The following is a 13,752-nucleotide window of genomic DNA, read 5'->3' as shown; positions in this document are numbered from 1 at the left end:
ATTCATCCTAGGTTATAAACCCTTGATTATTTGGAAATATTCAAGTTGTTCATTAACAAATGAAGGGATAAAAAATATGTAGTGTTTTACAGATTGGAAAAAGGAAAGCATGTAATTTTCAGGACAAGGAATGGATATTGTGAAAGTCTTCATAGATGAGGTAATCCAACATCCCCCTTCTCTGGGATATGATGTCTCCACAGGACCAATTGCCTCCCTTCCCATATATGGCTGATGTGGCTGCTGTCTTCTCCATGTGCTCTACAATCTATGTAGCAGAAGCCAGTGACTGACCCAAGTATATTCTAGTTCGTAGTAAATTTCCTGAGCTTCTGAAGTGTAAATGTAATGATTCTGTTGTTCTTCATATTAGGCTCCAATCCCCTTCAGATCCTTCAGGCATTCCCCTAACTCTTCTTTTCTGGCTCTCAGGTTCTGTCAAATGGTCAGGTGATGGCAGAGCCCCTCAGAGGACAGACCTATTACGATCTTAACTGCAAGCACATGTTGAAATCAGGAATAGGGCCAGGATTTACAGTCTGTGGATGAAATTGTTCTTATGGTGGGGTGGTCTCTAAAGGGCCTTTCCTTCAGTCTTTGCTCTGTTTTTGTGTTTGCGTTTTTTGAGGCCTTGGATATTTATAGGATAAAGATTTTGAACTGTGTGGGCAGCACCATTCCTTCACTGGGGTCATGCCTAGCTACAGGAGGCAGTCTCTAGTGGTTCTATCACTTTGCTGCTTGGTAGTTCAACTACCATCATCCCATTAGGTTTATCGGAACCTCTTGCATCCCTGGCACCTGGGACTTTCCTGGGAACATCCAAGTTCACCACCCACCACTGATGCTTATTGTCATACATTCCACTTTTTTTCTGGAATTTTCTCTTGTCTCTTTTCATAGTTGCAACTCCCCCCACTTTGTCTATCATTCTCTACCTCTAAATAAGTCCCTCCGTCCCTCTGCCTTCCATGATTATTTTGTTCTCCCTTCTAAATTGGTTACAAGCATCCACAATTTGGCCTTCTAACATGTTACCCTTCATGTGATAAATGCTCTGTATAGTGGGCAATCTGAGCTTCGGGCTAACATCCACTTGTCACTAAGTTCATCCCATGTTATGTCCTTTTTGATCTCTGTTACTTCACTAATTTCCAGCACCATCCCTTTGCCTACAAAGTTCTTGGTGTCCTCATTTTTAATACCTGAGTAGTGTTCCTTTGTTTAAATATAGCACACTTTCTCTATTTATTCCTCAGTGGAGTGGAGGTAAATCACACTTGTTTCCAGCATTCGACTATTGTAAGTAAGGCTGCTGTGAACCTGTTCAACCACAAGTCTTTGTTGTATGTGGATCAAGTTTGTGTATATGTGTTGAAGTGAGTGGTAAAGCCCGGTCTTCAGGTAAAGCTATTTGCAATTTTCTCTGAACCTCCACATTGATATATAAAGTGGCTATCAGCTACTAATCCCACCAGCAGTGGTGGAGTGATCCACTTTTTCTACATCCTAGCCTACTCTGCTACTGGATCTGTTTTTTATCTTAGCTATTCTGATTCGTGTAATGTAGAACCATTGGTTCATTTTGATTTGCCTTTTTCTGATAACTATGGATGTTGAACATTTCTTGATGTGTTTCTCAGCTATTTAGATACCTCAGTTGAGAATTCTTGGTTTGGCTCTCTAACCAATTTTAAAACTTTGATATTTGTTTGTCTGTGGCAGTAAGGAAGGGGATATCAATGTAGAGGGGACAACCACTATAAAAGGTGATGGAAGAGGATAGAGGTGATGGTCAGGAAAGATAAAAACAATTGAAATGCAAATAAATACCCAATTTAATAAAAATGGAAAAAAGGAACCTTCCACTTCTAAAATCTTACTATTAATAAATATAGCTTTTGAGATTTTAAAAAATTCATTTCCTATGGAAATTAAAATTGCATATGCACAAGGAAGGCAAGTGCTCATAACTATGTGAGCTGGTTATCTGGAGCCTGAGAATTATACTTGTTTTCTAGATCTACGTTTTAGAATATTTTAGGAGTGTTTTTTTAAATCATTTCTATAAAATATCTGAGACTGACACTTCTATGTTGAATATGTCCAATTGTTTTCCAAAGATACAGAAAAGTTACTTAATCTTTTCACAAAAATTGTCACATATATTTCAACACTGACTCAATATGAATTAGGGTGGATAGTATAAGATATTATTAACTTATTTTTTCCATATTAAAGCAAATTCTGTACCTAGTTATTTATTGGCTCTTTTTATTTGTTTTATTGTATGAAATATCAAAATCTACATTTGCATCCCATTATCATTTACATAAAATATTAATTTCATTGAATGTAATATGGCCCAGATGCAGTGGAAAATGGGAGAAATATGAGGTAGGCTGAGAAGCGTACAGTCTCCTCTTTGTGAAGCTTGGCATTTATCAAAATCAGAAAAGTAGAGTGACTGAAAGTCACATGTAAAAACGAAGTAATTACAAATAGTGTATATGTTGTGAAAATGATAAGGAAGCTTCATATTTAAGATTTTTAGTATTTAAAGGGGAAAGTTACTTTAGATTGCTTTTATTGGATGTCTTTCTGAGGAGATTATTAGGTCTTTATAACAAATGCCCAAAGTACGATAAACTGCTATGTTTATTATTTTAAATTAGTAACACCTGGATTAGGCAAATGTTGGAAGAAGTTTCATCCACTATACTCCTGTCTGTTTAGAGATTGGATATGCCAAAATGAAAAGGATTACCTTCTGTTACTTATTGAATTTTATTTAATTAAATGAGTGTTTTCAAAAAGAAATATTAAAGAATATAACCATAACTGAACAGATTTTTGTCACAGATTATTGTTGTGTTCTCAGTATAGAGTAATTTCATTAGTCATGCAATATTGTTAGTTTATCTGAGTCATTCATCAGATTAAATCATCCAGTAACCTTCAGCATGTTCAAGTCAACACATTCATATGGTAACCTGTACCAAATTTCAACTTTATTTTCTTTTCTGCTCTATTACACTTTGATGCCATTTTTTCTAGTATTTACCATGGATTTATAAATAAACCTGCTTATGTAATCCACTCAGAGTCACTTGTAAATATTCTTCAACAACTTTCCCTCAATATGAAAGTTCAGGTCTTTTACACTTTTTGTTTAAAATCGCATGAAGCACTTCCTTGTATGAGATCTTCTACAACTCTGCTTTCTATTCCAGAAGTATTCCTCTTATGATTCCTGTCACGTAGACAGCTTTTAGTTTTAGGACTGAGTAGAACTAACACATTGTAACAACTTTGTTTTTCTTGTCTAAAGTTTCAATGGAACAAACTGTTGGTACATAATTTACTAGGGGAAAAATAGATCATTTTGTGGTTGGGGATTTAGCTTATTGGTAGAGCACTGCCCTAGCAAGCGCAAGGCACTGGGTTCGGTACCCAGCTCAAAAAAAAAAAAAAAGATCATTTTATTATCTCATATAATGAGCACTTATAAAATGATTGATGTTGAAAATAGTACTGAAATAAGAGAAGGGGATAGTGATCACATTTGTGACAGAGAAATAATAGTTACCTCTATGAGAGCAATGTTAGTAAAGCTTAAAAGAGAATCATCATTAATAATTGTCATGATAGCATATGAGGATTTACTAAGACTTAAATATAGTGATAGGATTTGAGGTAGAATGCAGAGCAGGGTGGAAAGTGACTGAAGATTTGAACATGGATAAAGAGTTTGATGTTATGCATTTAAGGAACAAAGACAAAATGATGAAAGAAGTTGACAGATTAATGCAAAGGAGGTTAAGTATTTCATGTCTGTTATCGACCTGTGTGGAAGTGTCAAATAGACATTTTATTTTAAAGATTATGGCTGATAAATCTCCCTTTAGGTATTAAAATGTGATCACAATTCACATTTTAAATTTTATTATTTTAAAATTAAAAGATATTTTTACCATTCAATACTAATTATTTCGTGACTGATTATTTTGAGTACGTGCTTTGTCTACTTATCATCTGTAATCTTTCATCAATGTAACTATCCATGTATGAATGTATGTATGTATGTATCTATATATCTATATATCTTTCTATCTATCACTCTGATCTATCACATATTGAAATCATTTGATATAGTTTCTACCTCACATAGGTCTAATAGTATCCTGAAATTATATCACATGCTGGAAAAGCTAATTAGTTATGTCTCATGCTAAAACATATATACAGTCACATAACTAAAATAAATATTTGTGATTTTATGAAAAAGATAAAAAATTTGATAGTAAAAAAATTAATGACCCATATTGAATCTATTTTCTGAGCAGTATTTTAAAATGAATCTAAATTAATGAAGCAGATTTTAAAATTCTTGAGTCCTGATAAATATATGAGAAAAACTTCATAAAATTAGAAAAGAGAGTGCATTTGTATGTTACATATATATACATATATATATATATATATATATATATATATACTCATGTGGCCACATACACATATATACATATACACATATATAAACATGTATACAAAATATAAACATATGTCCTTATGTACACATACAAATATATACAAATATACACATACATACATACATACATACATACATACATACACACATACATACATGCTTTTATAAAGCAAAATACTTGGTTTTAAAAGAATTTGACTAGGCATGGTGTTTATGGTTTAGCCAAGTAAGAGAAAAATGATGTTTTTGCTAAATGGCTCTGTCTGAGGAATCATTTCTGCTGGTTTAACATGATGATGGTTCTACCAATCTGAATTCTATGTATTTGGGGATTGAAATGATGCCCTTTGCTTCTCTAACTCACTCATACACTTTCTACAAAAATAAGTAATCCCTTATCACCACAACTAGATGGCATGTGCCTTTAGCTACACATAATAGGAAAATAAACGGAGGAGCTTCATGTCCTACAAACATTATTTTATAAACTTGCTTGAAATCATAGTTTTGATAATTATCATCTTGACCAAAGGAACCATCAGAAATACACATTCACCTTTTTTTAACTAACTGTACTTTCTTTCATACAAAAGTAAGAATAAGTAACTGCAAATGAGGTGCTTTTAAGAGTTTGCAGTACCATTACAGCTCACAGGTTGTTTTTAAACTTTTTATACTGGAAACATATTAAAAGGATCTACTCTGTCTTGATTTTTCTCCTCTGAGCACATACTGGAATTCCCATTTCAACATTAGCTGCAATAGTTGTAAATGATTGGAATAGTCGCTATCCCTCTGAGGAGAAAATGATGTACAGGACTAATCAGCTACAATAATATGTTTATAGCAGCAGGAAACCTTTCAAACATCTTATATTTTTCAAAGAGAAATCTGGCTATATAGACTATGACAAACAAATAAAGCAAAAGCAACAATGTTTGTGCATCTTGAGTCACTACTAATCTTCAATTCCCTGAGAGAAGCACAGCATAGAACTTCTATCTGTCTAGGCTACTGACAGAAGCCTTGGCTGTTCTACTATGTTGTGCCACTGCTGCTCTTCCCAGTTTGTTATGACAACTCTACAGACCTGAACTACTAGTGTATTCATGAAATGTTTGCTAATGGAACAAGCTGCCTATTCCAACTTGAGAACTGAAATTCTGGGATTTCCTCCGATGAACCTTTCTAAACAGGGCCAGCACCCCCACTGCCCATTGCCCCACATCCTTTCTTTTACCTCTGGTGCCTGGTGGGCTACAAGGGAGGTTAAAGCTTTTAAGAGTCATCAGCTAATATTTTTATTTGGAAAAAATATAATTTTAGTTTGAAGAGCTATCAGCTGTGGGCTCTTCTTGGGCTGTAATATTACTCAGGCATGTGAGGTATGCTGAATGAAGGGACCCTCAGGATGCCAAGTTAATATCAAAGGACAGGTATTTTCTGGTCCTGCATATATCAGTGTATATAAAGTTTTTATCAACAGTGGTAAGAAGCAGGAGGTTTGGGGTCTGGAAGGAGAGAGAAGGAATATGTTTACTATGTTTAAAATGCATGGCTTCTCAGCTCTATGAATTCAAAGAGATCTGGGTCATTGAGGGAGTGACATACACACACCAGAGATGCTGAGCACTATACCAAAAATGGTAAAGTGCTATGTTTTGTGCTGTATATATTTTAATACCAAACCAAACCAAAGAAAACAAAAAGCAAATAAAGAATCATGAGTGTGTATAAAGATCTGCTAGAAGAACTTTGTCTGAGGCCCTCAATATTCAACACTAAATAAATAATGTAAAATAAATGATGAACACTCACTCATGGAGCTGGCCACGAAGTAATATTGGCAATACTATTGTGAAACAGCATTGAAACCCATGGCAAGTGTTCATTGCACAATATGTGGAAAATATTTGCATGCTTTTTTTTTCAGTGGGAACCAAGCTCTGGTTACATGTGTTCATGCATTTGTGTGAATCTTCAGCTTCCTGAGGTCCAGGCTCACTGACCATTGATTTCCTGCTGCAAGGACAGCACTGACAGCAGTGAATCATAATAAGCTGTTGTCCAGTGAATGAAGACGGAAGTTAGGGACTAAATACCAATCAAAGAGTACACATGGAGGCATCCATGTCTCATATATAGAAGATGAAGGCATTGTCCAGAATCAATAGGATGAAAAGCCTTTGTCCTGTGAAGTCTAGTTTCTCTAGTGTAGGGAATGCCAGAGTGTTGAAGTGTGAGTGGGCAGGCAGTATTTGTAGCAAACTCACAGAAACATGGAAGGGTGGATGGGAGAGAGGGGAACCAGGAAAGTGTATAACATTTGATTTATTAATACTTAAAATATCCAATTAAAAATGAAGACAGTGGGGGAGAAAGGAAGAGGAGGCTATCCTCAAAGGAATGAAAGAGCTTCTAGATGGTGGTTTAAGTTAGAAGATTCAAGAATCTTTGTTATGTACAAAAGGTAAGGGTCAGCAGATTATAGTGATTCATGTTTTTTTTAAAAAGTTATTGAAATAATATTTCCATTTTTTATATGAACACACAGTCATTGGAAAGAAAAATAGACAGCTGGTATTGGGTTTATTGGTTCAGGAATCATTGGCATATCTTCCAACATAGCTTAAACCACTCTCAGAAAGATTTTTATGGGATAAGACAGGAATAGAGAGTATTGATTCAGTGTTGGGATACAAGTATCTTCCATGTATTTTCAGTCACATACAAACATCTTTTTAAACTGTGAAAATATAAAATTATTAATTGATTGAATGAAATCATACGGTTTTAATTACTTACATGAAGCAGTTCTGTCTGTGTATATGACTTTCACAATTAGAATAATTTTAGGAGATGAATTCATTTAAGAAATTTTTAAAAGTGCTTTGGTATAGTGGTGGAATACAGCATCTAAAGTCTTATTGTCTGGGATGGAATACTGGCTCTCCATTATCTAATCATAAAGCAAATAAGAATGTAAAGAGACAAGTTCCTCTGAAAAAACACTCACTATAAAATATAAAATGCCCGTATACATTCAAAAGAATACTATAAATATTTTAGATCTTCTAAAAGGACATAAGGATGATCATTTTAGACTGGGTTCATATTGCCATACAACATAGTATATTTAAAATTTAAAGCTCACACGTGTGAAGTTTTGTTTGGTCAGAACTGTTTTCCAGCTAGCATGCTTTAATTTTCTACCTGACATACTGCTTTAATTCTAATCGATTGATTTTTATTGGAACATTTTATGTTGCCAAATATTTGTCTTCTCTGTGATAGCAACAACAATTTGTGTGCAGGTGTATTTGTCAAACATGTAGAACCAGAATAAATCTGATTCGTCATGGTGAATGGAATTACAATAGGAAAAGTTTAGATGATATATTTTGATATTAAGTACATGCATAAAGGAAACTCTGTAGTACATATATTTTTGCAAATTTGTTTGTAAATATTTTGAGATAAATATGTAGAAGCATGTTATTTGAGAAAATGAGAATACCCAATTGGTAAAATGCAAGAAAATATAAGATACTTATTCTGAATTGCAAGGTAATGCAAAATCAAAATTAACAAGAGTAATTTAATGGGATGGCTATTCTTTATGCAATATTTCTATGTCACAGAATTATTCCCTTACATTAGTACTGACCAAACTGAATTTTATTTCTTGTATGACAGTTAAAAAATAACACAAATGTTATCCTTTTAAATTATTTTAAAACTTAGTTACCATTAGATACATATCTCCTTTAATTAGGGTAGAATGACTTTTTTCTAAAATGCTTTTGCTAACTTGAGACATTCAAAAATGAATTTTGCTTTCTTTTTCCAAAAGCCAATACCAGTGTACATGAAGAAAGTCCATCAGTAGTGAGAAAGATAATTGCTGAAGTTATTCAATAATGATTTCCTTTGGTAAGTGAAATTATATCCAAGTGTTAGAGAATTAATCTAACTATTGTCATTTCCATCAGTAGATGTAGAAGAAACAATGATATAAACAAATGGAATTCCCTGCTACAGTAAACTCATTAAAGGTAAACCATACCTGCAAGCTATAGAAACTTTTCCAAGCAATTCCAATTGAAATTCTTACACAAATTCTTTTTATAATAAATGTAGTAAGCAAAATACTCCCATACAAACAGTAATATCTTTGGAGTAAAGTTCACATTAAATACAAACTTTCACTCTAGATATAGAGTCTTATTAATTAATCTATTATTACTTTGGAAGGAATAAAAGAGAATATGGATTGTGTTGGGTAGCAGGCAGCAATCAGAAGTCTCAACCTCTTTGTGGTAATCTAATAGATATGAATTTCATTTCTTCCATGAATATTTCAACAAGATTCTTCCCTTTTAATATTCCCAGTCTTTTGAATTGTTTCAAGATATCACGGATCCCATAATTGTTGGATTAAAAAGGGTTCACTGTGTCATGATAGTAAACTTAGTCTTAGAAATTCCCTGTTAGTTGCTACCTCTGAATAAGGACGTTTGAATCAGATCATGCAACTTGACTCCACAGAGATGTCATCCTTCTCTAATTAGCATTTGCCCACTTTTGTCCAAAATACCATGTCTTAGCCAGAGTTTCTATTGCTGTTATGAAATACCGTGACCAAAATGGAAAACAGAAAGTTGGGAAAGAAAGTTTATTTTAGTTTACATCTTCTTTTTTAAAATTTTATTTAATAGAAATTTACATTCCAGATCTCATCCCTCTCCCAGCCCATACTCTGACTGTTCTACATCCCATACCTACACTCCACATGCCCATCTGAATGATGCTGACTCCCACACTGCCCCCAATCTCCCAGCCCTCTCCACTCTCTGGGAACTCAAGTCTTTTGAATATTAAGTGCATCTTGTGTTGTGACCAGAACCAGCACTCCAGGCTTAGAGGCCTCATATTAGCTGGTGCATGATGCCTCATTGATGACTCAGTGTCTGAAAAAAAAACTGGGGTCCAGCTTAGTTAACACTGCTGGTCCTCCTGCAGGGTTGCTCTCCTCCTCAGCTTCCTCCAGCTTTTCCCCAGTTCGACCACAGTGCTTAGCAGCTTCTGTACATTAGCTGAGTGTAATTATCTGCATCTGATTCTTTCAGCTGCTTGTTGGGTCTTTCAGAAGGCAGTCATAACAGGTCCCTTTTGTGAACATGACAAAGCATGAGTAATAGTGTCAGGGCTTGGGGGCCTTTATTTAATCTGGTTCCCAGATATGGCTGGTCACTGGAATTCCTTTTACTCAGGCTCTTCTCTGGTTTTGCCCTGAAGGTCTTTCAGACAGGAACACATATGTGTCAGAGTATTGATTTATGCATGGCAACCTTATCCCTCACTTGATGCTCTCTCTTCCTCATGGAGGTAGTCTCTACAATTCCCTCTACCCACTCCCGGACATTTCACTGAGTCCGGATAGTCTCTTACCTCTCAGGTCTCTGGAATATTCTAGAGCCACCACCCACAGCCAACATTTTAGCTCCTGAAGTTGCCTCTTTTCATTCATTCTGCTGACACTCAGGGTTTCAGTCCTACTCCCCACCAATAACTCTGTCCCTCTTTCCCTACTGTCTCCTTTCTCACCCAGGTCCCTCACACTTCCCTCCTGTAGTTCATTTCTTCTCTCTCTCAAGTGGGATTGAGATTCTGCACTTTGGCTGTTCAGCTTGTTAAACTTTTATTTTTCCTTTTAGAAAAATTGGATATTTTTGTTTATGTTTCCAATATTATTCACTTTCCAAGTTTTCCAGTCGTAAGCGTCCTATCCCTTCCCCCACCAGTTCTTCTATAAAGGTGTGCCCCCTCACCAACCACTCCCTTTCCCATCACCCCCTGACATTCCCCTACGTTGGGGGTCCAGCTTTGGTAGGCCTAAGAGCTTCTCCTCCCATTGATGTCCAACAAGGCTACATATGCACCTGCAGCCATAGTTCTGTCCATGTACAGTCTTTGAGTATTGTTTTAGTACCAGAAAGCTATGGGTCATTGGTATCGTTGTTCTTATGGGATTGAAAGCCCATTCAGTCCTGGTAATCCTTTCTCCAAATTTACTAACAAGAGATTCGTTTACATTCCACTGGTTTGCCAATAACCTTCATTTCTATAATTGGCATGCTCTATCTGTGTCTCTCAGTAAAGATCTATATCGGTTTCCTGGCAGCATGCACTTCTTAGCGTCACCAATCTTATGTAGTTTGTGGCAGATCTATCTATCTATCTATCTATCTATCTATCTATCTATCTATCTATCTACCTATCTCTTTCTATCTCTATCTATCTCTATCTATCTATAATATATATATTTATATTTATATATATACATATACATATATACATACTCACACATTAACACACACACACATATATATGTACATATATATGTATGTACATATATATATATATATATATATATATATATATATATATATATATATAATTTCGTGGCTCCTACAACTATGTGGTAGGTTGGAACTTTAGGATAGATTCTGTGCAACTAGTTCAAAAATGTAGAATCAGCAAAGGCCAATGCCAATCAGACTCCCTCTTGTTATTTTGAACCTATTGAAGTTGAGGTTTCTCTGGACATCAAGCCATTCCTCTTCCTGCCCATCCTCCTGAGTCTTGTGCTTGGCCTGAATAAAGAATCATGGTAAAACCTCCAAAACCCTTAAGTCTGTCCCTGGGAACAGGAAGGTAGATATTATAGAACTGATATCTAATTGGACTAGACATCCACATTCTATAGTCCATGATGTCCTTTGCTTTACTGCTATCTCCTATTTTTGGATAAAATAAGGATTTTGGACTTCATTATTTCAAGTAGGTACAAAAAATTTACACTGTTATATTCACTCTATAGATTGGCATGCTTTATTGCTTATTAATTGCAAAAAATGGAATTGTAAAACATAATTTTTGAGTACACATTCAGGAATGACATATATATATGTATATATATATATATATATATATATATATATATATATATATATTCTCCTATAAGGAAAGTAAAATATGAAAATGAAATACAATATTCAGTCAATTAAAGGTCTGTAGGGAAAATACTGGCCTTTGGGAAACAAAGAAAACCTAGGAAATTGAAGTGTATGTCACAGGAACAGACCTGAGTGTAGAATTGTTATCCAGAATAAACTCCTCCACTCCATGTTCCTAGACCTTTTCTACCCATGCCAAGTGCCTGATTAACTTTCTCCATTCAGAGCATGAAACCATTAATGAAGGAAAAAGTCACTACGTTTAGAGTGATGGAGTACATAAAGGTTTCCCCTGAGTCACAGGAGAGATACCTGGAAAAGGCACTCTCAAATCTGGACAAGGAAAGGAAAGCTGTTCAGCAGGTAGGCCATGGCAGTTCTCAGAGACATCATCATTAGGCCCTGTCTGAAAAATATCTTGTACCTGGAGATACCTATGTTCTGTGATGTCACATTTGATGTCGTGACAGCAACTGCCTCTCATATATTCCTTCAGTACCTCTAGGTTTTACTAATTGACTTCTAATTCATAATAAACAGCCATTTGGGAGGGAGAACAAAGAGGATGAAAAGATCAGATATGTGGGGAATGAAGGAGGCTGGCCATCTGTCTTGGTATAAAAAAGGAAGGAATACATGGTCCTCGGTATAGCTCAGTGAGTACCTGGTAGGGATTTAGTGGGAATGCTAAAGAGATAGCCTAGATCTGAGCCTCCAACCTATGGGAATCAGGATATGGGAGCCTCTCAGAAGCATCTGGACTTCCCTGTTTTTATGTTTCCGAAATCTGAGAGTTTATATCATTAATTTCTTTATTCTAAAAGTCAAATGTTGGTAAGGGCACAGTTGTTTTTCTGAGAGCTCATAGCCTTTACTCTTTTTGATAAGAAGAAAAATGTCCTAAGGAAAAAGGGAGAGACAGGTATTGTGTCCTACCTCAGAGTAAACTCCTCCATGTTTTGGATATCTATAGTGCAGTCTGGGAAGCAGCAGTGCTATTAGTTGAGATTTCATCATCTCAGTCTTTCCACTAATATTTCCACTGACTACCACTTTACTTCTCTGTGTCACTAGGTATGATTAACTGTCAGTTTTCTCTTCCTTTATTCCTTTGTTTTTTTTAATGTTTTAGCAATTTGTATTGCTTTTTTAACTTGATTTTTCTATATTTACATTCAATGTTATTTCGTTTCCCATTTTCCTGCCCATAAGATTCCTACCCGTACCCTTCCCCTTCTTCTCTAACACCACTGACTGTGCCTTCACATTCCCTTGAACTGGGAGACAAACCTAGAGAGGACCAATAGCTTCTGCTTCCATTCGTGATGAACAAGGTCCACTGCCACATGCAGTTAGAGCAATAGCTCTGTCCATGTACATTCATTGAATATTGGTCTAGTACCAGAAAGCTCTGGGTCATTGACATTTTTGTTCTTATGGGATTGAAAGCTCCTTCACCTCTTGAATTCCTTTCTCAAAATCTGCCAACAAGAGGTCTGTTTCAGTTCACTGATTTCCCACTAGCATTAATTTCTGTAGTTGGTATGATCTATCTGTGTCTCTCAGGAAATTATACATATATATATATATATATATATATATATATATATATATATATATATATATATACGGTTGCTGGCAGAAGGCACTTTTTAGCTACATCAATCTCATCTAGTTTTGGTGGCTGACTTATATATATATATATATATATATATACTTTTGGTGGATCCTAAACGTATGTGGTTAGGTGGAATTGTAACATGGATTCTGAGCAACTAGGTCAAGAATGTAGACTTCAGAAATGACAGTGCCAAATAGACTCCCTCAAGTTCTTATGAACCTATTGAAGTAGAGGTTTCACTGGTCCTCAAGCCATCCTTCTTTCTGCCCATCCTCCAGTATCGTATGTTTGGCCTTCAGAGAGAATCACGGTAAAACATCCAACCCTAATTCTAGCAATAGGAACACAGGAAAGTAGATAGTGTAGTACTGCTATCAAATAGGACTAGAGAACTGAATTCTATAGTCATTATGTCATTTGCTTTGCTGAAAATGGAATTGGAAACAGAATTTTTGAGTGCACATACAGGAATATTAATAAAGTCTCATCGTGGAATGTACAATGAGAAAGTGAAATACAATATTCATTCAATTAAGGTCTGTAGGCAAAATATTGTCCTTTGGGATATAGAGAAAACCTGGGATATTGAACTGTATGTCACAGGAATGAACCTGGGGAAA

This window comes from Rattus norvegicus, chromosome Y (assembly GCF_021556685.1).
Source record: "Rattus norvegicus strain SHRSP/BbbUtx chromosome Y, alternate assembly SHRSP_T2T, whole genome shotgun sequence".
In the NCBI taxonomy this organism is placed as follows: Eukaryota; Metazoa; Chordata; class Mammalia; order Rodentia; family Muridae; genus Rattus; species Rattus norvegicus.
This window is presented reverse-complemented; position numbering follows the sequence as displayed.